General features: G+C 39.1%; 1 protein-coding gene across 1 annotated transcript in view; it reads left to right on the plus strand.

The window, feature by feature from the left end:
* Nucleotides 1-25,166, plus strand: part of CNTNAP5 (contactin associated protein family member 5) — a 265,702-nt gene that overhangs the window by 185,827 nt on the left and 54,709 nt on the right. The gene's annotated exons all lie outside the window — the stretch shown is intronic.

The following is a 25,166-nucleotide window of genomic DNA, read 5'->3' on the forward strand; positions in this document are numbered from 1 at the left end:
TTTCCTTCTTAACTCCTGGTTATTGTACAGCACGTAGAGGCCGTGCTGCAGCTAAGGAGAAAAAAAATCCCCAAACCAATAAAAACCCCCAGATTAATAGGAGCAATATGGAATAGAGTGAAAAACCTTTTACGGTTTTGGATTCTACTGTGCAGTGCCTGTGCTCTGGTGCAAGAGGGTCTGAGCTCTGCAGGGGAGTTTTCACTCTATAAGTTCATGCATGCCCAGACCCTGAAAACTTCTGTGGTTGAAAGTGCTACTAGAAACCACAAGAAGTGTATTTAGGTGATGGCAAATGGATGTGTTTATTTATTTACAGTTTTTACCTGTATGTTAAAGATAAAAAGCATCCAGATTGCTCTAGACCCATAATGTTATGTAGGGGAGAGGTGTAACCTCTCCTGTGTCCCACAGCCCTGAATATGATGTTCAAAGTGCTTGGTAGTACAGTTCCTGGGGCAAAACTAGCTTTCCCCTTGCAATAGAAGGATTACATTTTTTTCGTTTGTCTCAATGTAACATGAAAAAAAGGAAGCAGAGGGTCTCATCAGTTTGTGTTTCTCTGCAGCACCAAATTTCTAGTGGCTACTCAGGATGTCTGACTTCCAGTCAACTCTGTCTTGATGTCAGGTTTTTATGTTTGTTTATCTGGAGAGATGAATGACATTAAAGGCAGACTTCTGAATGACTTCAAAGTCTTCTCTGTTACTTATAATGTCTGTATTGTCCTGGTGATTATTTGATTATTAGCAACTCTTAAATTTGTTTGTAATTTAGCAAAGACCATGAAAAGCCTGAAGGGGAGTTTGCAGTAGGATTTCCTATTGTCTTAAAACCATATTGCCTAATGAGATGTGTCAAAACCCTCCTGGTTCCAGCAAAGTTACTTTTAACACTGAATTTTTATGGATCCAGTAATCAAATGCCTTACAGTCAGTTTATTTTTAAAAGCTGTGAATTATGTCTTTTGTTATAAACAGATTTACCAACCAAGAATTGCTTGTATTGCTAATCTTTTTTTAAAGAATGAAATGTTAATATCAGCATCCAGGGTAGAGCACAAAGAGAAAACAAATTGTGGGTATAACTGCTCATAAAGAAGTGGAATTGATGTCTTACAAGTACTTACAGTGTTCCTGGCTCCCATAACACACTTGATATGTCTTAAAGATAAAACCCCACAGAGGCCATTTCTGAAATGTTCTTCCAAGGATGAATGCTACAATATTAGAGCAGGTCTGCATGTGTTTATTTTTACACATTTCTGGAGGCATTTGGTCATGTGTATGCAGGAATGTACACTATGAATGGGTTTTGAGATGCCTCTCATATGTGGGACCTCTCGAAAGCTGGGGGGACTTCCTGAGAACCAAAACTTTTTGGGGAAAAAAAACAAGTAATGATAATCTTTCCTAAATTTATAGTGTGTAAACTGTGCATCTTCAGGGCTAAAGCTACCAAACAACAGGCAGACTGGCTAAGAGGGCTCCTGACAGGCAGCTCATCCTCTGCTTGTCCAGGACTAAAGCTGTGGCTGGTTTCCCAAGGGAAAGGATGTGGGAATGGTGTCCAGCAGTCTGGCTTGTGCTCTCACAGCTGCTGCAGTGCCACTGTGGTCCTGACACTTAAACCACAACAAGAATCGCACAACTCATTTAGTCTTTTCTGCAGCTCCATCTGAGAAATAAAATAAATAAATAAATAAATAAATAAAATTGCAATACAGTGCATGTGGTAGATACCATCATTTTCCCCCTCCTTTTTTCTTTCTTTAATATGCTTTTTAATTGCACTTCCAAATTTTCCTTTTATCATCCTGAGCTTTCTCCGTAGTTTAAGGCTTTAAATTTGGCAACATGTGAATCATGTTCAAAAATAACATTTCAGTTCTTGAAATGACATGACAAGGGTAATTTGTTCTTAATTGTGTATTAAGTATTTTTGTAGAAAAGCATTATTTTCCCCAAGCTCTAATATTTGATATTAATCTTGTAGCGAAATGCTGTTGTATTACAGAGGAACCTAGAGAACAAGTAGTGCTATAGATGTCTTGAAAAGTTCTAGGACTTAAGGAATTTCCACTTCTAAACTTGAAAATGAGCTACAAGTTGAGTGACCTCAGGGTATTTTGCTGGACCTGCTGCAGAAGGTTCTCACAAGTGTTGTTTTTGCCAGATTTGGGGCCAGAGAAACAGAACAAAGATCAAAACTCTTGGGTTTTGTTTCTTCTTAGACGTCTGGATGCCTGAAGCACTGTGTTCCCTCTGTGTTTCCAGGGTATCTTAATGTGTAACTGCTGTTAGTGTGCAACACTTCAGACCTGGCTGTAGAATTCAATATGCAATGCCCATGCAGTATTAATGACCATACTGCATCTGCAGGCCAGCAGGAAATGTTACCTGACCTAGTCCAGCTTGCTGAATGTCTCCACTCAGTATTACCTCTGGACTAAGCCCAGTGGTGAGTGCCTGATGGAAGGGCATCTCCCAGAGGTGCTATCTAATCTTGACAGAGTTATAAAACTTCCTCTTCCAAAGGGGTAATCCAATCTAAATAATTTCCAAAAAAATCCAATCCATTGCTGAGCTTACTTTTATTCTGGGCTTTGCTGGTTTTTTTTGGTTGTTTTTTTTTTTTTTTCTCCACAACAGCATGGAACACATGATAAGAATATAACAGCTGGTAGCACCAACACACCAAATCCTTGTCTTCAGGATCTAAATACTATCATGTTTCACAGAGAAGCAATAAATAGTTTCTCTTTCCTTTTGCATCATAGTGCAAAGATATATGTTTTTACATGGCAATTTTTGGCTTTCACAGCTTTGACATGGGGCTAATGGGACAAGCAAGGCATTCTGCGCTGCCTCAGAGAGAAGCCCAGGGAGGCTCCTGGCTTGCTTAAAATTCTTCCAGTTTATATCAAGGAATTTCTCTTTCTTCTTTTGCTAATCCCTCCTGCCCTAAAGACACAGGCACATCCTCAGCGGGTGTGACTGAGCATGGTATCCCCCTTGGGTTTCCTGGATTTACATCTGCAGTGTGTCAGACATGCAATCTGGCAGTTGGCAGAGGAGTTTACTCATCTCCACCTCCTGCTGTCTGCAACAGCCTTATTGGTTCTCCCTGTCATGCTACAGCTTAGCTGCAAGCGTGTCTTTGAAAGCAAAAATTAAATTGCCCTAAACTGTAGTTTTGTACATCTCTGCCATAGATGCCATTTTCAGGAGGTTTGTGAACACTGCCATAGATGTCTGTTCATCAAGGCATAGCTGACTTTCTTAAGAAGGTGGCAAAGGAAACTTGTATGACCAGAAATCACAAGTCTCTTGTGACTTTCCCAGACCTGCTGGAGAAACATTCACATAACCAGAGAAAATCTGACAGTTGGCATTAATTAGGAAAGTAATCCACACTCTTACAAAAAGATTGCAGACTTACCCTTATAAGTAGAGGCCAAGCCAGGCAAGCAGGAGAGGAGCAGGGTGGGCAGGAAGGTTGAGCTGTCTCTAAATGTGCTCTCTGTATTCTGAGAATATGAAAGGAAATGTAGCCTCCCAGGGTTTTGATTTCCTTCCTTTATGGAGCATCTCAGGCAATACCTTAGGAAAGAGTATGTGTACAAAGATAGCCACATGTGTGCAGATGCATGTTTAATTAAGCTGTTAACATACAAGATGTTTGAAGGTATGAAAACATTGACTGAACAGTCCCCCAGCTCTTGACTGAATTTGCTCAGTTTTCTAGAAGCAGTGGGTGGACTCAAATGATTGTCACTTGGGAAGCTTCCTCACATCCACCTTATCAAGGACTTAGCACAGTGATGGCTCTATCAGTGGCAGCATGGCTTGCTTTACAATACTTGGCTGACAGTCTGTCAGGTTCATAGCACATTTGTGTAGGCAGGGACTGAGAAAAGATCAGTCCAACAGAAAAATCAAAGAAACGGGAATATCTGTAGGTGGTGGGGTTTTCCTGACTTCCTTCATATTTTTCTCTTTCCAGTAGAATTCCTACACCATGTCACCTTAAGCTTTTATGTCAAACATTGATCCTAAACTACATGCATCCTAAACTACACACCTCTTCCCTGAACTTAGTGTCTGTCAAATCCCACTATTATATGACTTGCACCCAGGTTTCCACCACCTCTCCTCCACTTTGGCTCCCAGCTAGTCCCATATCTCAGTGCCAAGCTGCACCAGGAGTGTCCCACAGTCTGACCCCTCATGCCAGGCAGATGGTTGCCCTCACTGCTGAATCACTGCATTTGCATTTTGTAACTCTCTATTGGAGGGAAAGATGTAGTGCTGCCTCACAGCAGGGAACCCATCATAATTTCTCAGTTTGGGTTTAATTCCCTTGCTGAGACAGGTCAACTTTCCTTTTTGTTTATCAAAGCTAGAGCTTTGTCTGTGCAGGCTCCCTCCTTAGCTCCAGGTGAGGGCAGTGACGCTGGAGCAAAGGTGCTAAGAAATGTCCTGCAGGGCCTTCAGCAGTGGCTGCTGGAAAGGTGCAGTTCAAGGTGAGCACACAGGTTGATGTCTTTAGCACATCCCTCAATATGTCCCCATCACCCCCCACAGCTGCTCAGATAAAGGCATTAGTGTTTATGCTACTGCCAATCCCTTTTAGTATCCACTATGAATCTGTTCATAAACTTGTCTAATCACTGTTTGAACTTCATTAGGCTGCCTGCCCTGTGGCCTTCTAGGAAAGCAAGTTCCGGGAGTTCCCCACTTGGTGTTTCACAGAACTACAATTTCAAATGTGTTTTTAAGAACTGTTTTTCTCAGTGCACTGAGTTCTTGTATTACAGGATGTAATTTTAGTTACTCATTTAGGACTTTCACTAACTCTAGTATTTTTCACCTAAAGTACCCAGAGTTTTTTGAGATATGGTTTGCACCAAGATTTCACCACTTCAGAGTTTTTTGAAGAAACGAGTGTGAAGCCTGGGTTGTGTTGGAGTAATTTACATAGATATATCAGGAGGTGATATAAAATGACCCATAACGAGCAGTCATTTACCAGTGGGGTTTTGCCCACTAGTATTTTATGCCTTTTAAATATAATTTCCAGTTTATCATTCCAGTACTTTCAATTGTTAATGCAGTACCAGGGGACTATTTCTTCTTGTACAAAATAACTTTAAATTGTTATTGCATTACTAGGAAACTATTTTTCATTGCACAAAATAACACAGAACAGGGCAGTCTGCCCTCAAAAAGTGGCTTGTGTTGAAGGAGTGGTGGATAGGCAGGTGTGGATTGTGTGCTGTGATTATTCTTGGGTAAATAGTGTCCCTTTTTTGGAATGTTTGACTTTCCATCTGTGTTTCCATCACCATACCTTGTCTCTTCCCCCCAAAGTGGCAGTGGCAGCTTCTCACAAGCACGCATTGAGACAACTTGTGCTATATTTGGAGACTTTGGAACAGAGTTCACCCTAGTAATGCAATGCACCCCCCTTTATTTGTCGGGAGAGATTTAGAGGCTGTATTTAAAGATGCTATGTTGGTTTTTGTGTACAGCTGATTAAAATGCAGGAGGTCTAAGCAGAATACAAAACCTGTGGCGTGGCAGAGCTAACTTGGCATGGAGCCTGCACACACCTGTGAGTAGTGGAAATATCATTATCCCAGTTTCTGACCCTTAGCTCCCCTTTCCCTCTGCCATCCTCCCTGGCTGGCAGTGAGGTAGAGTGTGCTATGCTATAGCTGCCAAGCAACGAATGGCAGCTACTTGCTGCTATTACTTCTCATCTAGTCTTGTTTTGTTTCTCTGAGAATGAAATGCAGCCAAGAGGCTAAATGATGGGAAAAACATGGGAATGAATCCTTGCTCAACCATACACTGGATGGATTCTAACACAGTGGAAGGAAAGCATGTTCCCTCCCTGAAACCCACTGCAGGAGAGGGGAGGCTTCTAGTGCACCTGACATAATTCTACAGTGACCACCAGCAGGGCAAGAATCTCCTGGGATGGTTCCAGTAAACACTGGAGCACCATTATCTGTGTTTGCTTTAGACACAACATGTCAGGTGAATTTAAAAAAAAAAAACACTTCAAGTGAGAACTCATGGAGTACAGAGGAGAGAGCTTCTATAGTTAACTCCTATTTGCTTCTATCAAATACATCCTTCATACTTCTGCTGTCACTGGATATTCCTGTTGCTTTTTTGTTGCGTGTTTCAGTTTTTTTCCCTCCCTTGAATTAGTTTATTTTTGTAAGTCTAAGGAGCAATTTTGGAATTATACTTTTATTTTATCAAATTTCATTTCACTTTAAGACCTTTTGCAGTTTACATCTTTACATACTTGCACTCCAAATCAAATAGATCTACTATCTTTTACTGATATGGAAATTATCTTTTCCAGTATACAGGAAGCTTGACCAGTGGTATTAATGAAGGTACATAGGACATGTAAGTGAAATGTAAATCTAGACTACATATTTTGAGCCTGAATTCTGGAATTCATTGCAAACACTATTATTGTTGGTTCTATGAGGAAGTCAGTGGTGTGAACTGATGCTGCAAGATGTTTATTTGACCTCTACTATCTGTTGGTTTGGGCCTTTTGATCCCAAAGAACTTCTGGTTTGGAGTCAATATTATCTTTTTGTTCAACCTGTGAAACCTGTGGGATTGTGTAAGTGCTCATAGCTCAGTAATGCCAAAATATTGAGTTCAGGGAATTCTGCAGTCCAAATAAGAGTTTGGAAATTGATAGTTTTATGAGGCACACGTGTGCCAGAACCAAACACATCTTAATGATACCTCTGGCTTGAGAGACCCAGTTGTATAAACTATTCATACACACAATTTGAAGAAGGGAAGAAGGACAGAATTCTTTCAGATTATTTCAGCCAATATTCCCTTAAGCATGAGCAGTAATAGTCTCCTTTTTTATTGTTGTTTTAATTTGCAGGACTCAGCATATTGTTAACAATAAATAAATAATGGTGATTAGAAACAAACAGCTAATCCGTGGTTTGTTATATTAGTGGGTCATTAGCTATGACAGCAACCTGTCCTCCATTCAAGGAAGAAAGCAGGACTGCTGCCCGAGCAGAAAAGTGTGCCTTCTCCCTCATTAAAGCCACAGCAGGGAGTGTGCTCTCATCACACTTCCCATTTGTCTGCTTCTTTTGGCTGTCCTACTTTAAACACCTTGGGCTCCATCAGACTCAGATTGTCTTACTGACATTAAACTAATTTGTCTGTCAAATTTGGGCCAGTGCAGAGAGTGATGTTTTCTGATTTTGCAGAGCAGAAGATGTAAATTTCAGCAGTAAATTTTATCATCTAACCTCTTCCACCAAGATGCCACGAGTGGCAATAGTAAACAGCAACAGTAATTTTCATTGGCATTTACATTATTTTTGAGGCTAAAAAAGCATTTGTGGTTGCAATTTCTCAGTTCTATGTGTGTTTTGGGTTCATTTGACTCCTGTTTTAGACCTGGGGAAGAAATTAGGTGCATAGCAAGGCACTTGCAGAAAATCAGATGGGATGGAACCCCTATGCTTAGATTTTGTTTGAAGTGTTTTGACCTGTCCAGGAAAACAGAGGTATTAGGAGGCTATACAATAAAAGATCAATAGTGTAACTTAATCATAACAAGTAATTAGGAGAAAAAGAAAATGCAACTCTGTGGCAAAAAAAAAGACAGGTTTTTGCTCTGAATAATTAGGTTACTACTCAGATTCACTGCTTGTAAATCTGAAGTCCAGGAATTTTACCCCCATTGCAGTTGGAAGGTAGCCTGTGGAAAATTCATTTTCATGTTTGAAAGTGTGAACGCAGAGACGGGAGAAAAGAATCTATGAGAATCAGCAAGGGAACAAAAATCTACCCTAAGCAAAACACTAAACTAAATACTCATACATGAGCTATCTGGTGTTACAAGGGGCATAAAAGTAGCTCTTCTACATGTCTCTTAATTCCTTTTGTAAAAAGAACTCCCCAAAATATAGAGGATAAGCAAGCATACTTTGATAAAATGTTTCCAGACACTGGGAAAAAAAGTTGTGTACTTCTTCTACTCACAAGAAGCACCTAAAAGCAATATAGAATTGTTTGCATCACCCCCAACCTGGACTGATCTGGAAGAGCAGATCTGAATGAGACTTGATGAGTAGCTAGAAAGATGTGGTGACCTGAAAGAAAATAACCCCTCTAAAACCTTCTTTAGAGAAGCTTTTTTGTTATCTGCTTGGCCCAAAAGATTGAGATCAAAAATAAAGAAGCTTTTGAGCCTCAATCTTTTCCAAGTCCTTTTTAGAAGAGAAAGAATCAGATTGGTTTAGCCAAGGTGTGTATTCCCACTTGATGTCTAGGACTTAAAACAACATCAAGAGCCTTCTTCCTTTACTCTCAGGAGCAGAACTCAGAAGAGTTCTGAAGAAAAGTTTTCTGGGTTTGTATTTTGTTTTGTTTTGTTTTTAACATTAGCATTTAGAAAGGTTAACCAATTAATCTATGCAGTTCTCCTCTGAAGGTAGCTTTCTTGTTTAGCAGAGAAGAAAATTAAGGCATCAGGATGCAACTGACACCAATTTTACCTAAAACTAGAATGAGCCATTAGATCAATTTAAATGTACCCTTCTAAAACCAATAGCCAAATTCTTGTAGCCACAAAAAAGAACCATACAAGTGTTTCACCTTTGATGTCTTTCACTCCAAGTGTGAGCTTTCTGTAGGTACCTCTTGTGCCTTGCCCTTGTGCTACTAGTGGAGGAATGAACTTGTCATTCCTTAGAGATGCATTTGCTTTTGTGTCACCACAGTTAGGGTGATTTAGCAGGAAGATGTGATCCCGTGGATTTGTAAGGACCTACCAAACTGCAAAGAAGGTAATGGTATATTCAGGTGGGGTATAATAAGGTTTTTGTTGTATTCAGCCAGATAAGGGAAGAAAGCTGTGATTTTGCACTGTAACTGGTGGAGTAATAAATGTTGCTATTTCCCCTTTGGTTTTGTGGTTTAGTGTTGAGTTTCTGTATGGATCTTTTTATATACACAGAGGAATGAAAATGCATTGCAACCTTCAGTTAGGCTAAGTACTAGGAGGATGTTTCCTAGCAGTAATGCCTGTTTTCTGCATAGGCAGTATATGGAATCTGTAGGAATGTATATCTGAGTCAAATGTTCTTGAAATTAGCCAGTGAGTTGCTGAGTTACTTGTGCAATAGACACAGGTGTGCACAAAAATTCATGAAGAATGTTTCAACATATCTCATTTTTCTAGAAAACCAGGTTGTGATTAATATCTAAAGCCTGTTAGAATCAATAGAGACCCACTCCATGGGTTCTAGTGCTAAAAGAAAATCTTAATTTGGGCTAAAATGGGATGCAGATGTACATATATTCTCACCATGCCAGATACAGAAATGTCTGTTTCCTCCCAGGATAAGAACAAAATCTCAAACCAAATGTTCATCCTAAACTCAATTGAACTTCATCACTATCCACTGTTCTTTCATAGATCTTTGGATTATTGCTGTTGTGCCCTGTCTTCATGTGCTGACTTTTTGTTTATCTAGGATGCTTAGTTCTGCATCCAAATCTTCCATTTCTCCAAAAAGTTTAAAGTGACATGTCTAATTTATAACATGCAGTGATTTCAGTATATTAACATTAATAGAACATGAAAAGTGCTTACAGTATAGACTGCAATCAGTTTTGTTCAGGCTGTCTCATTCAATGTGATCAAAATGTTCATAGTAACATTTGCTGCTGGGAAGGAAAAGATAACAGTTCCTGGCTGTTCTTTTTCTCAATTCTGTGTTATTGAACCTAGTTCAGGTCTGACAGGTTTGTTTTACTGACAACTCCAAGCCTGTGATGAGCTGTTTTAAAAAAATGACCAGAGATATGAAAAATGGTTCTGAGAAAATAATAACATCAATTTCATTATATATATATATTTTTTAAATACTAACTCCTCCTTCATCTGATGATTCAAATGGTCAGTAGAGTCCATATGTATTCATACAGATAGAGTTCTCTCTTTTTGGGAAAGTGTGTGTTTTAATATTTATGTAGATATGTGTAAATCTTCTTTCCTCCTTTTAGGAGGAAAAAGAAGAACAGAATTTGGCTGTAATTCATTTTTTGGGCCACATGGATATTGTCTGGCCTGGTGCAAGACAAAGTAGTGTTGGTTACTCTTTTGTTCTTTGAGGTAAAGGCTTTCTGTATATTAGCACTTGTTTGCCTCCCATTTGTCACTGTGATTTCAAAGTCTCAATTTTATCTATATGAAACCACATGAAATTTGATCAATGACTGACACTTTGGGGTGTGGCAGAAGTTTAGGGGCTGTTTCTCAGAGAGAAGTCTCTATGACTGAATGCTAAGATAACGGCAGAGGATGGGATTCTAGGACAAGTTATCTTCTAAATAGGCTCTATTTCAGGTCCCTTTGGCTTTTTCTCTGGCAATGCAAAGTCATTTTAATCCATTTGTTTTGCAGCTCTAATAGCTGCCATCAAACTAGGAAAGGTTCTCCTGCAATGAGCATTTTTTTAGGTCCTGCTTTGGGGTCCTGTTTCCCAGAGCCTCCTCGTTCAAAGCAGTGGCAGGTTTCTTGGTCACTTCCTTCCCAGTGAACACTTATGTTCTGGATTCATAAAAAGAGATTGTGTTGCGTTTTGTTTACTACCTCTGTGAGACATTCTAGGGCCACTAGTCAATCTGCAGAACATGAGATGTACCTACTTAATAGAGGCAGAATTTTACTGAGTGAATAATTGCATCCTGTTAGTGCTGAAGTAATCACCTTACATACAAGTGATGCCTCCAGAGGGAGGTATGTCCTTTCCAAAATGCCACCCTGGACAGTTCATTTTATGTCCATACAAAGCTCCAGAATCTGTCTGACCATATTGCACTACAGGTTGTCATGTTTTCAGAGGATGAAATTTATGTTCCATGAAATATGCCATTGTCAAAATTAATAGGTAAATGAACAAAGTGAAACAGACCATTAGAGCAATTGTAATATCACAGTTGCTGGGTTGTGGCACAAAAGCAGAAACTAATGGGTAAACATAACCATATTATAGCAACAGGAGCCATCAATGTGCACAACTGTGGTTACACAATGGAAGGCACTCGACCGATGTGAAATATGATCTAGCAGTCAGGCCACTTGCAGGTAATCTTGCTTGGAGCAACACTTCCCTTGGCCGATTTGTTTTAGCTGATGGAAAATTATAAATATCACCTATTTCACTCCTGTTCTACTGGAATTTCAGTTTCACTTTGATAATTTTCATAATTCTTTTTTTTATATCATTCTGGACAATGATACTGAGATTTTTGTCTTTGCAGAAATTTTCCAAGGCATGAACAGATTGTTCCTGAATGTTTATGCAAATAGGATTCAGACAATGACCTTCAGAGTAAATGTTCACGCTAACACCTTGATATCTGTGACGCCCTTGCCTTTATTTCTGCTCTAAAGCAATGCTTTGTAATTTTGAGTGAACACTCAAACAATATCTAATCAGGATAAACAATTCAGAGACTGAACTGTGTTTATATAACATAATTAAAAAGCTTTGAATAGCCAACAGAATCATAACGTTCTATTAATGGAAAGCTACAGTAACGAATGATTCAACTGAAAAACTGCAAAGCTCAAATATATGCAGGATCAGATCCATTGGATTCAATATATTTGTACTGATTTAGGCAAGTAAGATGGTGGATTAACTCCTTAGTTTTTACATATTTCATTAAATTCCTCTTTAGTATAAAACAAACTAAAAACACAGAAACATTTAAAAATATTCAGACATTTAGAGGAGCTAACAAGTTCATCCATAGCTTGTTAATGCAGTATTTGTAATCAGCACCTATACACTTCAGCACTGATAGACTGAAAAAGCCAGCACTCTGTTCTTGCAGAGGTTTACCCTGCAGTACTGAAGCAGAGAGGGATGGAGAGGCATCTTTAAGCCTGGTTACTGGAGTGGTGCAGTATAAATTAGAATACCATCTCTGGCCATTTACTGGAGCCAGGAGTGGGATTGATGCAGGAGCTCCTCCAGATCATTGTGCCATTCAAGAGTTTACTCATGCAGGAGGACTTTCTCAGTGACTGACTAAAACAGATTCAGAGCTGCTTTATTCTGCTGAAGTGGTTCAAAGTAGTTGGAGCACAGGAGAGAGCTGGGTGCTCAACTGTTTAGCTTTCTCTCTCAGAGATTTCACTCCATACATATGCAAAAAATTATCACTTTGGTCTTCACTGAGCAAGATCTTTCAAGGGAATTTGTAGCAGGCTGTTGAGTCCTAATAATGGTTTGGTATTGAGAAGGCTGCAATGGTTCAGAGCCAGCCAGAGCTACAGCCAGCATTGTTAATTGTTTCCTCACATGGCAGAACAATCAGGGGTTTCTCTACACAGAAAAATAAAACTGTGCAAGTGTTATATATGTGTCATACATGTGATTTAACATATGTTTCATCAGCACATAAATGCTTCCACTGAACAATATTTGAACTTATGTAACTTCTGCCATCTGGTGCATTAGTTGTACTTGTGTTTTGACCTTACACTAGTTCTCACTGAATAATACCCTTTGCTGCTTTCACCCATGGAAAACACAAAGCCAGCTGAGGTTTAAAATGCACAAGTAAATCTTGAAATTAGAGTCCTCAAAGTCCTGCTTCCATTTATCAAGAGAATGTCTTACTGTTACACCATGCTACTTAAATGTGAGATATTGCTATGATGAGTGTAACCTATGACAAAAAAAGTGAAAACTTGAATACGCTAAATGCAGAATTAGGTGACTAGTTGAGTGATAATATATTGCCTAACCTAATGAAAAGACATTACCTTTGAATAATGGACCACATTGTAGATTAAATTATCCCAAGGCAAGGTAGTAGGTGCTTCATGCAGACAAGGTCAATTACCTTACCCGGAAGAGCCTGTTTGAAGTGTATTATGAATAATTCACAGACATAGAAATTAGCTTTGAAAAAGTGTCCCAGCTATAATGTGGTGAAAGCATTCAATTTCTTTTTTAATGTATTTAAGATAACACCCAAAGGACAATTATGGCTGCTTAACTGTAAGACTACTTAAATGACAAGGAATGACAATTGTGTGGTCAAATTCACATTTATGCATTATGCAAAGGGAAGCATCTCCACCATAGTGCAATGCTGTCAGGATACAAGTAACAGACTTCAAACCTCATACTGTATTTTTAAATGGTGAATGAAATTTGATCAAAGACTGATTAATTTATTAACCTTTCTTGATGGAGAAGATGCAGTTGTTGCTGTACTGGCTTTGTGTACTCTTGTTCAGGCCTTTTCGTTCTTCGACTTTCTGATATGGAAACGAAGGTTCAGGGTGATTAAATCACTTGTGTGATTTTGGAGAGTCTGAAAAATGCAAGGGTAGAACCAGAACATTTTATTTTCCATCATTAATCAGAAGACCAGTCTTCTGCTATAAGCACTAAATTAGGCTGTTTCCAAGTCGGTATTGTTCCAATCTAGAACTATTTAGCATTAGAGTTAAAATGATGGCAGTAGCCATGGTAGCAGAATGCATACTCACTTGACATATGGTGACCTTAGGTGTGAATTAGAAATGCAATAAACCTCTGAGTCTGGGGATTAACATGCCCTCTCAGCATATTTTGATTCCACAGGCAAAACAATAACCTTAGCTTTCTCTCTTTGACTTTGCAATAAGTGGTAACGGCCAGGGGAAATCCCTCAGGGGCTGCAGTTTTCTAAGATGCCTGGCAAGAAGATGGCTAATTCATCAGGTATGTATTTAAGTGTTGAAATGTAATAGTGACATTTCATGGCCTCTGAGTTTACCAGCTTTATTTGCTTGAAAGGGAGAGTTCAGCAGAATTTTAGAGGGTGCTGTGGAATCGTGTATCTAATGAGGCGTACAGCCTTCCCAGTCCCGTTTCCATTCACCTCAATGTCAAGAATCCCATTTAGCTCAGCAGGAGCAGGTCTGGGACCCTGGAACTTTCAAAGGACAGTTTGAGTAAAGAGGGATAAAAATTTGACACAGAGTCCAATCATAAAACAAGCTGTTAAAATACGTAATGAAGTAGGAAACCACCATGAAGAGATAGGAATGGAAATTTCCTTTAAAGCACACACACTGAAAAATGTTGATTTTTTGCATTGTAGCTAGGTTTTTTGTATTTTCCATCATCCATCTTTTCTCCAAGGATCAATTCTCTAAAAAAGCTCAAGAATTTCCTTTCCTTCCACTTCACGCAGTCATTGGCCTCCACCCCCATGTTTTCTGTGAGGACTTGATAAAGACTAATCTGAGTCTAAGAGACTAGCAAGCTAATGTTCTTATTTGCATGCAGGAATGTGAACAGATGTTTACACAGTAGTGTTAAGTAGGACAGCTGTTTGGGCGTCATTTATGTATTCCATTTAAAAGCAAAGCTTTATGGTTACAATTTTTACTACAATGTGGAAGAGAAAAGAAACCTAAATTCAGACAAATGCATTTATTCCTGTGCTAGGGGTGGCTTCCTTTAAACTCATCAGTTTTCTGTATCTCTGTATTTACAGCATCATACAGATACCTCTTACCTAAACCTCTGGGCAAATGCACCTTACCTTGGCCAGTTGCCTGTGGGTGGAAGAAAATATATGGCACAAAATCAACATTGCTAAATGCTATTTGACTGAGGGAAGAAAAATAGCACTAAGATTAGGGGAGGGATGTTGTCCCTTTTCAGGAGATGGCTTATTGCTGATTGTTTCTTCAGTCTGTTTGTAATGAAGTGTGCATCAGGGTAATATTTGCCTTTGCATTTGTTCTGCTTTTCAGATGGCAGAAATTGTGTTACAGCCATAAATGTGTAACTCATATTTATTAATTTCCTAACGTAAATCTGCATAGAAAAACTTCCATTATGGAGATGCACATATGCATAGAGCATCTCTGTAGAGAGGAGAGGTTGGAGGGAGGGGGCTCGCATGTATTTTTAAAAGAAGTTTGCCCCTCAGGGATTTATATTTTAAATATGAGGCTTGGGTCTGATCTTGTTCATTACTTCATTTCCCCTGATGCCTGTCCCCCCAGGGCTCCATATTTGAGAAGAAAGCAGGCAAATGATACAGACAGTTAAAATGGAAGCAATTGATCCCTGTTGCTTCTTGCACAGTGTTTGAAGAACTCTAATGTGGTAATGCCTGGTCAAAATCCTACACCAACCTGAAAGAAAAGCTTACCTGCCTCAGTTGTGTTGTTTCTACCTAAACACCACTACCTGACAGAGATGCCTTCATCTTTTCAAGCCAGTAGTTGACAGGATTTGTATTAAGTTGTACTTGGCTAGAGAAAAGTTCACTCCACTAAGGAGCCTTACTGCTGGAAGGAAAGCTGGTGAAGGATGTGATGGTCTCATGGGCTTTTGAGTCACAGCATTGAGGCAGCCCACAGAAGAGTTTGTCTCATCAGCTGTGATGAAAGGCCAGTGGTAGAGAGTTATTTCATATGTAAAGTTCTTGATTCTCACTTTGTGATGCTTGTAGATGGACTAGCTCCCATGCTGGTTCTTTCTCTCACCATTAAATACAGAAGACACATAGGCCTGTTCAGCTTTGGGAAAGAGAGAAAGGACTATAGCTTCTCTAGGTTGCATGGTTGTCATTCTTCTACAGCCTCTGCCCATTCCAGTATTCACTGCAGTGTTAAAGTACAGCTCAGTTCTTCCTTCAGCTCCAGGAGCAGAAAACTGGCTTCTGCTGCATAATTATCTCTGTTAGTGACAGTGGAGCTACAGAGCAGAGCTGAACAGTTCATATTCTATCCACTACAGTCTGTGCAGGAATGTAAATACACACCTATATTTGTTATAGCTGTATAGAGAGATACACAGGATCCTGAGACCAATTAAGCAGCAAAAACAGAAGATCTATTTGAAATATGTGAACCTGTTGCTAACAGGGTGAAGAAAAAAGAGCTGCAAATTGATTAAGCAGTCCCACAGAGAAGACAGATTGTTGTCATCCTGACCTTTAAGGCTGGTCAGGATATATCAATAGAAGCATCTTCTGACTACAGTGTTTTATGATTTTTTTTTCATTTACATTCTCTTTGTTTTTGCCTTTACGTGCTGGCTTGGAGCCAGTTCATTTCATGGTCTTGCCTATACATATGTTCTGCTACAGCTGCATTTTTCCAAAGTGCCCAATTTCACAGCACTCCAGCCTTCCTTAGGATGACAAATGGTGCCCCTGCTGCTCTGACCAACAGAACTGTAATTGCAGCCTGAGACAGGGACAGCTGAGCTAACACCATGCTGCAGTTTGGGTATATCCTTGAGTTGAAATCTGACTGCATGCCTTTATCGTAGCTGAGTTTCCAATTCCACCACTTAAGGCATTAGCTGCTGACATTAATTGTAACATTGAGGAAAGCAGAATTGCTCTGCAGTTGAAAGCAGTGTCAAATCAGCAGTTATTTATTTACCATTGCTCTGTAATGTGTTGTAACACATCAGACTATAAAGAAGTTTAATGAGTTGCAGTAATGCCTCTTAGAGATACTGGAACACAGTTCAACAAGTTATTGGGAGTTTTTTTGTTCACTTTTTTTGGTTGGTTTGTTGGTTTTTTGTTGGTTTCTTTTTTTTTTTTTTTTTAATAGCGCTTAAAACCAGACTTTCTGCACTGCTGTGCAGGACTTTTTGATCATAAGAAGTACAACTCAGAGTTGTCTTTTGCCAACTAACACGCTTTGAGGACAAAAAATAAGCAATCCAGTTCAACTGGCCCTGTGAGATTTCAATTCAGTAGGGATGTGACAAAAGGGTAGGAGGAGAGGCTCAGAGTGTGGTTTCTACACTGTCCAAGCTGCCTTGCTGGCTCATAATTGGTGTAAGGCTCAGAAATGTGGTTATATTATTCTCTAAGCTATCTTCTGGGTGTTGGTGTCATTTTGTAGTTGTTTACAATGCCTGTCTTGTAGAAGACAATGGATATATTACATACTCTTCCCAGGGACTTCCCAGGTTTTTTTGCCATTAAAAAATGAACAAACAAAACTAAACAAAAAATCAACCAAACAAAAATCTGAAACCAAAGCAAAAGAAACAAATTCCCCAAACTTAGGGCTTTTTATCTACAGCTCCATGTGGAGAGATATTTGACTTCCCTCTTACCCAAAATTCTGATAGGTGATATTACAGGACTTGAGATAAAGAATTTGAAATGTGATATCATTTTCCAAAGATGTCTTTTCAAAACAGAAACGCCATCCTAATAATATCTGAGAGTGCTTCTATCAGTTTTAAGAAAATCCTCTAATTCATTTAATTAGGGATTCCAGCTTTAAAGTGATTAGCAATATGTTATTATCTCTTCTAATTTATGTTCTATTAATACTCTTTTTCTGTTTTTACTCCAGTTCAGATATTCAGCATATTTACTGATGATATTTTCTGATTTCTTTAAGATCAGTCTGAGCCATGAAATTCAATAGTTATTATTAACCACTTACAAGAGCCTGTGGAACAACCTGTGGACATGACATTGTCCTAATTACTTTCTGGTCAGATTCTCCCATGTAAATAGATGTTATTCTCTAACTGTCAGTTCTGCTGTATTAACCTGGGAACTGAAGGACAAGGTGTGTTCTCATTGCCTCATGAATCAATAGTGCTAATAAAGATTCTCTATATCCGAATCTAGATTTTATTATTCCTAAAAGCTGCCATTGCAAATGCAGTAGGAACAAAATTAATCTGTCTTTTGTGGAGGGTTGTCAAATCTGAAGACAGTCCACTTGAGCCACTAGTGACTGTATTGGTCAATGTGATCAGGGGTAACAAAGTAATAATAAGGATCATTTTCTCATTATTAATGCTGGTAGTTAAAACTGCATATACAGGAAACAGTTCTGTTGAGTAAGGTAATTCCATTTTTACTCAGATACTTTTCAAAATAAAGGAGTAGGGAAGAACTGTTATTAGTGCATGTAGTTTCTCCCAAAGGACCAAGCAAAGATTGCTCTCCACAGCATGTTTTTCTGTAACTCATCCAGTCTCCTATTAAATGTCCCAAATGTCCCCATTTTATCTATTTTCTTTTTCTAGTTTATCCAGTTACATCTCATTGTGGGCGTAATCCAGCCACTGTCCATGATTTCTAGCAAGAATTGAATTAATCCTTGATTAATTCAACTCAACTTTACTCCAGCTGGCTTGTGTTCATAAGCAAGCTACCTGCTCTGAGTTCCACCCTGACTTGCAGACCTCTATTAGGCCAGGCTGTTGCCCTGGGGTTTTTTGGGCTTTCTTGGTGAAAGGGTCGGGCTGGTAGGCAGGTGAGAGCACCTGAGCCTGGGAGCTGTGCAGAACTGGGGACTCCATTGTTGCCCCAGGTGGAGTGCACAAGGTGCAAAGTGCTACAGTTTAGGTCATTACTCTTCATCCATGCCCAGTCCCAAGGGTTTGAGCTGTCATGATGGGTAATTCAAGAGTAAATGGCTCAAATATATAACTTTTTCTTTTTTACCCCCTTTAAAAATAGGTCCTTCAGGGCTGCATATCACTTGCTGCATACCTGCAGATGGTGCTTTTGCCCTCAGTAACAGCCACAGAGTTTTCTAAAGAATTCTTACCTCTTGGATATTGTTTCAGAGCAGTTAGAAGCAGGAGGCTGGACTGAACTGTCTCCAGAGGTCCTGTCCAGCCTCAGCTGTTCAGTCTTCCTGTGAACAGCTTGATGCTCAGTGAGTGCAGATCTGCATGGCTACCCTGATTTCCCTGATTTCACTGGAGCTGGATGCTTCTGCACTGGTTGCTGGATCTGTCCATTATTACTCCTGGAAAATAATAGGAAATAAATAAGCTACAAAGTGTTCCTTCTGGGAAGGCGTTCCCAGTGCAGTTGCTTATAATGTAGCTTCACTGCTCTGTAAAAATTTTCTCACTTCAGCATTTTCATGAACAATAGTTGAATACCAAGTTTTCTTGTGGTGAAATGATTGGTTTACGGTTTGATGGACCTTTCATAGTCATTGATGCTTCAACTATTCCTCTCTGTCCTCTGCAATCTTATTTCTAGCCTCTGAAAGTGCTTTCATCTATGAAAACTTAAATAGCATTTAAGAGCAAAAACTGCTGTGATAAAATACTGCTCTCACCTTGCAGTATTTTATAAGGTGCATTAGTTCAGTGCTCTCTTTCCTGTGGCCTTTCCCTGTGGCCCTTTCACATCCATTATAAAATGCTTCAAAAAGAGAGCTCTGAAGAGCATATGATGTGTCTAAACTTATAAACTCACTCATCTCTTCCATGCTTTCCTCCATGCCACGTGGGCACCTCATCCAGTTAGCTCATAAGATAATGTGGATAAGGCTTCATTAGGACACAGAGAGAGTGGGCTGTGTTACTGTCTGACTACAGGGTGGCTGCAAATGTCACTCCTGTTGTCTTCCTCAGGCCCTGGAGAACCCCTGAGGAGTGTTGGTCTGCTGCAGGTGCAGAGAGCCCCAAAATCAAATATGATCATTCAGTGTCCCATAGCACTTTCACAAGAACTGGAATTGCACAGTCTGGTTTATCTTCTCTTTATTAATCTATTAATTCAGCACTTGCTGCTATTTGTTCTCACTAACCATTTTTATACTTCTGCAGAAGAGCTGATTAAGAATGAAAGACCATTTTCTGGGCACTGTATTGAGCCACCTCACAAGGTGGCATTCTAGTGGAAATGGGTGAGAGGATGCTGGTAATGAGGATGAACACAGAAGAGCTGGTTGAGCAGTGTGAGGACAAGAAATGACGGGTTCATCTTACTGCCATTATTCCTACTGGGTATACCTGTAATATAAGGGAAAAACTCCAGACCTCAGCTGAGCAGGAGCTGCTCCTCTGGCCCAGGCAGGGTTGCACTGGAGCCCACTGTGGCTTTTCTATGATCATTATGCACTTGCAGTTGAATGCAGAGCATTGATGGGTTTATGGTCCCAGTACAGAGTAAGGATGTGGCAGGACATGCATCAATGTCATAGGCTTATCTGTTAAGGCAGTGTCAGGCTTGTTTATCTGAATTTACCTGGAGGATTTAGGCTAAACAGAGAAAATGGGAAAAGAGGGAAAGAAATTGAAAGCAAAAGGGACAATTTTTAAGTGCAAGTGAGTTGGAATGCCAAAAATAGATATTTTTTGTTTCAGCAGGGTAGAATATCCAGTTCATCTTCAGCAAAACTGCTGAGGATTCAAAGCTGCCATTTCCTGTTTTGTCACTTGTCCCTAAAAGCGATAATCTTCTTTGGATTGTTTATTTGTTGTTGCTTGTCCTTCCTAACCTGCATGCCTTCAGCTGTTCACATAGTTTCTGTTGTTGGCTGGAGTCCCACTTGCATCTCTCAGGAAACTTGCCACTTGGCCAGAAATTTATTGAGAAAAAAACCCAGCCTGGGCTGGCAGAGGAGAGTGCAAGTACTCATAATTATTTTCAGCCTTCTTAGGCCTTCAACGGGGACATTCATGAGGCGCAAAATTTTAGTTTAGATATAGATTTAATGTTCCTCAGCATCTAAAAATATTTGGGTTTGGAATCCTTGTGCTTATCCTCAAATCTGTCTCTTAAAGGCTGGATGATGATTTTGCTTTTGCTGAGTACTCTAAGTGTGCAGTGGCATTAACTCTGTCATTGCAGCACAGCAGTTCAGCTCATTAGGCTCTTGTTAAGTGTAGAAAAAGCAAAGGTCCATGTTTATTTGCCTTCTTCCTGCCCATTCTCATCTATGAGAGTATCTTAACAACTGCAGAAGAACAGAGCACACTGTGGTAACAGCTGCTCTAGAGGGAGAGCAGTTTCTGTGCTTAAGAGGAGCAGACAAATGCTACTATGTGGTTTTTCCTTTGCTTTTTTTAAAGCAATTCTTTCAGTCTGGGACTCCGTTAAAGCAGTGCACCTTGGCAGCAAAGCTGTATAGCAAGAAACAAAATGTCAGCAAAGCACTGCCTTCTCCCCCCTTTTCCTAACCACACTTAACAAAATAATTTTAGAATGAGGAGCAAATTTTGTGGTCTTGCCCATTGGGTAGTTCCACTGGCATTGGCAGGACTACTTCACTTTTGGATGGCTGATTTGAGTAATGACAGAACCTGACCAGAAATTTTAATCAAAGTCAGTGAGATTCTTAGCAATGTTGGCTGGCACAGTTGGTATGCAATACAAAAAGTGACTGTGATTTCCAGCACAACCATGTTTGTCATCTCTGAAAATTAGGGCAGTGATATGTGGGTTATAGTTTTAAAAGAGAAAAAGGACTGTGAAACTGGTACGATTGCCATGGAGAAGGTTTAAAGTAAAGGAAGGAAGTATTAGATAGTCATTATGTCTGTACTGAAAAAAGATGAGACAGGCATAAATCAGGTGTGTGTCCCCATGGAAGCAGAGTAGTGTGGTACAAAACCAGCTGAGTGACGTGGTGGCTCACTGAGTAAATAATGTTCAAAGGAACCATGCCACTGAGGATTCTCATTTTTCCTGGTCCATATTACATATTTTTTCCCAAGGTAACCTGATATTGACTTAAAAGCAGGTTGTTTCTGAGGTGCATAGAGCCTGATATCTCAGGGGGTGGGTGTTGCTTCCACATGGTGGGGGCAGAGCCACGAGACCCTCACCGAGGGTTGTAAACCAGAGCAGCATTTTCACTGTTAAATCTCAGCATCTCCTTCAGAGAATGAGCAGCATGTTGTGGTTAATGCAGCAAAGCCTGAGCTCACCCTGCTTTGAGTTATCAGTTTATTTTCCCTGTGGTGGGAATTGTTTAAACCAATACAGATCCTGAGTCATTAATACCACAGACTTCTTCACTGAACAAACAGCCTCTAAGAAGGTACTAATTATGTGTTTTCAACTAAGTATGAAATATTTATCCAATTTGTCCTGTTTTTGTCCAGAATTATTTTAAAGGCTTTTTATTTAGTTTATCAAAACTGTATATTTTTTCCCTGTTGAAAGGCCAAACAAGAAGAATTTGTTTTTTTGTCAATTGAACGTTAAAAACTCCAATGTAAAAGGCTGTAAAAATGTTATGATGGAAAAAAATTCGGTGTGAGCAAACAAGATCTTGGTAAACCCTTGCAAAAATACTGAGTTAGTTTTCCCTTCTCACTGCTTTAATTCAAGAGCCCTTAAAAAATGATTATCCTAGATGATGATTTGTACTCTGACTTAGCCTCTGAATTCACCTACTTGGTTGAAATTACTTCATAGATGTGTGTATATATACAGACATCTGTATGAAAAAAATCTGCTAACTGCTTGTTTCACATATTGTTCAATGTATTAGGTGAGCCATTTGTAGGATTTGATATTGCTGAGGTGGTTAGTGCAAACAGATATTTAATGGTTTTGAATGAGATTTCAAAGAATCGGCTTTGATTGCTCTATGCAATTCTTCAATCATTATTTTCCTAATTTTCACTTCTTTTGATTTAAGGGAAAACAGCATAGATGCAAATTAGTTTACATTTTCAGCACTAAAATTTATAGATGTAAGATTTTACAAATTCAGTTCTGCTTAACAAGGTTTGAATTTGGAGGACAAATAGAACATGAAATTTGCCAAGACAATGTTGTTTGAATTCGATATGTTTTCAGTCTTTCAAAAGACAAATGCAAATCAACTGACCTGAAGTGGTGGTGAAAAAGACCTTTAACTGTCCTATTTCAATAACTTGGGTACCCCAAAAACCTTGGCTGTCTTAGGGGTAAGTGCTGTGTCAGACTTTAGGCTTATCCGGCACAGGAGTTTAACACAGGATCCAATTTATCTTGCTATGTTTCCATAATTAGACTTTTGTTTGTTGCCATAGCAAGAACTGACAAATCATGCAGACAAATATTTACAAATATTTTAAATATAATAGTTCTAAAAATGCATGACTTTGTTTTAAGTCGCACTATATAAACATAAAAGTCAGTACTAAGACTTTCTGCCTGTATAAGGGCAAACTGAGTCCACAGAAGTTGCTTGGAGTTTATAAACACAGTGATATGCATATAATGTGTATATATGTTGTTGGAATATGCTGCTTCTGCCACTCCTTCAGCTTCTGAGTGCCTAAGCAAATAATTTTTTGAAAAAAAAGCCATTTAAAACATGAACATACCTAATAACTGAAAATAACTTGTATTGCAACAAATGTCAATGTCTCTTAATATGAAAATGAGGGAACTGTCAGTATAAGGGACATTTAAGAAGAGTTTCTTTTAAGCTGGTAGAAGGACATGAACTACATATTCAGCCATTCGTGTCCCTAGAAGAGGCAGATGCAATGCAGGTGAATTTGATCTCAAGCTGCATCTCCTAAGGATCTCTGGAATCCAGTTCCACATGTCTGTGGTGCTCTCCATAGTCCTCAGCCTCTGTGCTGCTGGAGAATACGGTGGGTGCCAGCCTTGCTGCTGCTGAGGCAGCTTCCATGCAGGGAGCTGGCAGTGAGCAGCTGAGTTAGGCACACAGGTGGAGCAGAGGTGGGAGATCAGCTGGAGACCTGACAGCGGACAGGAGCCTGACCCTCCCTGCCTTTCTGGATGGACACAAACTGACTTCTCGTCCATGTACTGCAGTGTTGTATATGTCAGGGTTTCCAGAGTCTTACTTGGCTCTTAGGATGCACACCCCAGCTGTTGAATAGAGAATCCACAGATTATACCCCTTATTCCTCCAGAAGATCTGTGCCAGCAGTACTTTATATAATCTCTGCCCAACAGCACAAAGGAGTACTTGGTTGATACAAAATTTGGTCTGCCTACTCAGTTCTTGTATATTATTTTATAATTCATTATAATTATATATTATTATCATTATATTATTAATATTATTATATTATGCTTATGTTATGTTTATTATAATACTGTAGTAAATTATGCTAAAAAACAGCAGTGTAAATATCACAGCTGTTTCTAGAGGCTTACAGACAATGACATTACTGTCATCCTGTCCACTGCAGGAAATACAACCCAAAAATTGCCTTTTTTGAAATTTTGCTATCAAAATTGAAATCTTCCTAAGGCAGTTTAAGCAGTGTGGAAGAAAATCACTGGGAAGAAACTTGTCACTGTTCTACCATTGGTAAATTTATTCACTTGGCACTTGCTTGTTTTGCTTGGTTTGGGATATTTTTTCACATAGCATGGAGTTCAAAGACAACATTAAAAAAAAATTCTTATAGAGGATTTTTTTCCATTATAAATAGAAAAAAAATGCATTGAAAAGAATATTTTTAATTGTGCAGACTTTTGACAACATTTTTTACTAAATGATGCGTTGCTAGGAGCAGTGTTAAGTACATAATGAAGAATTAGTAGCACTTCTTATTAATGGACTTCTTAACTTAGAAATATTAAAGTAGAATTCTACTGACTTATGTTGCCATAAGGTGATGAGGTCATTTTAAATCCTTGCTTAATGTCATTGATTTGGTCTGTGGCTTCACCAGAGAAGGGAAATTAATTCATTTTGAGGTGGTGGAGAATTGATAATGCTTACAGAAGTGAAGATTCTGCAACAAATCTACAGACTTAGAAGAAAGAATTTTAATCAACGCAATCTGGCCAAACTCAATCTCAGTGCAAGATCCTCCAGCTCTGCCAAGGTATAATGGTTTAAACTTTTTGGAAGGAACTCTGATTGGTATTGTTTGTGAAGTATTGCTTTACTTCAACATTACAGGTATATGACATACAATGTAAGTGTCAGAATTCCTAAACTCTGCAAGTGTTGATGAAGTACTGTAGATTTACTGTAGATTGCTGAAAAGCTCTGATTTCTCATGTGTTAAAAATTAAGCATGTGGAAAAGAGTTTTGAAGAATCAGGGCATAATTTTCCTTAATGCTACAAATGATTTCTAGGGGACTAGTTAGTGAAAAAAATCAACTTGTCTTGGGTAAAGGTGGTAAAACTCTGCCTAATAAATAGAATTTTGGAAAATATACTGGTGTTTTATAGCCTGTTCCCTTGATGATCTGAGATTGTTTCTTACAATGTTGATTGCTCAATTTTTTAGCACTGTATTTAATTTAGTTGTAAATGACTCAAACTGTGGTGCTTCTACCACTTCTCCAGTCTGTACCATAAATCTGAATGTGCATGTGTTTGCTTGGTATT

Source organism: Lonchura striata, chromosome 7 (assembly GCF_050655825.1).
Source record: "Lonchura striata isolate lonStrDom1 chromosome 7, ASM5065582v1, whole genome shotgun sequence".
In the NCBI taxonomy this organism is placed as follows: Eukaryota; Metazoa; Chordata; class Aves; order Passeriformes; family Estrildidae; genus Lonchura; species Lonchura striata.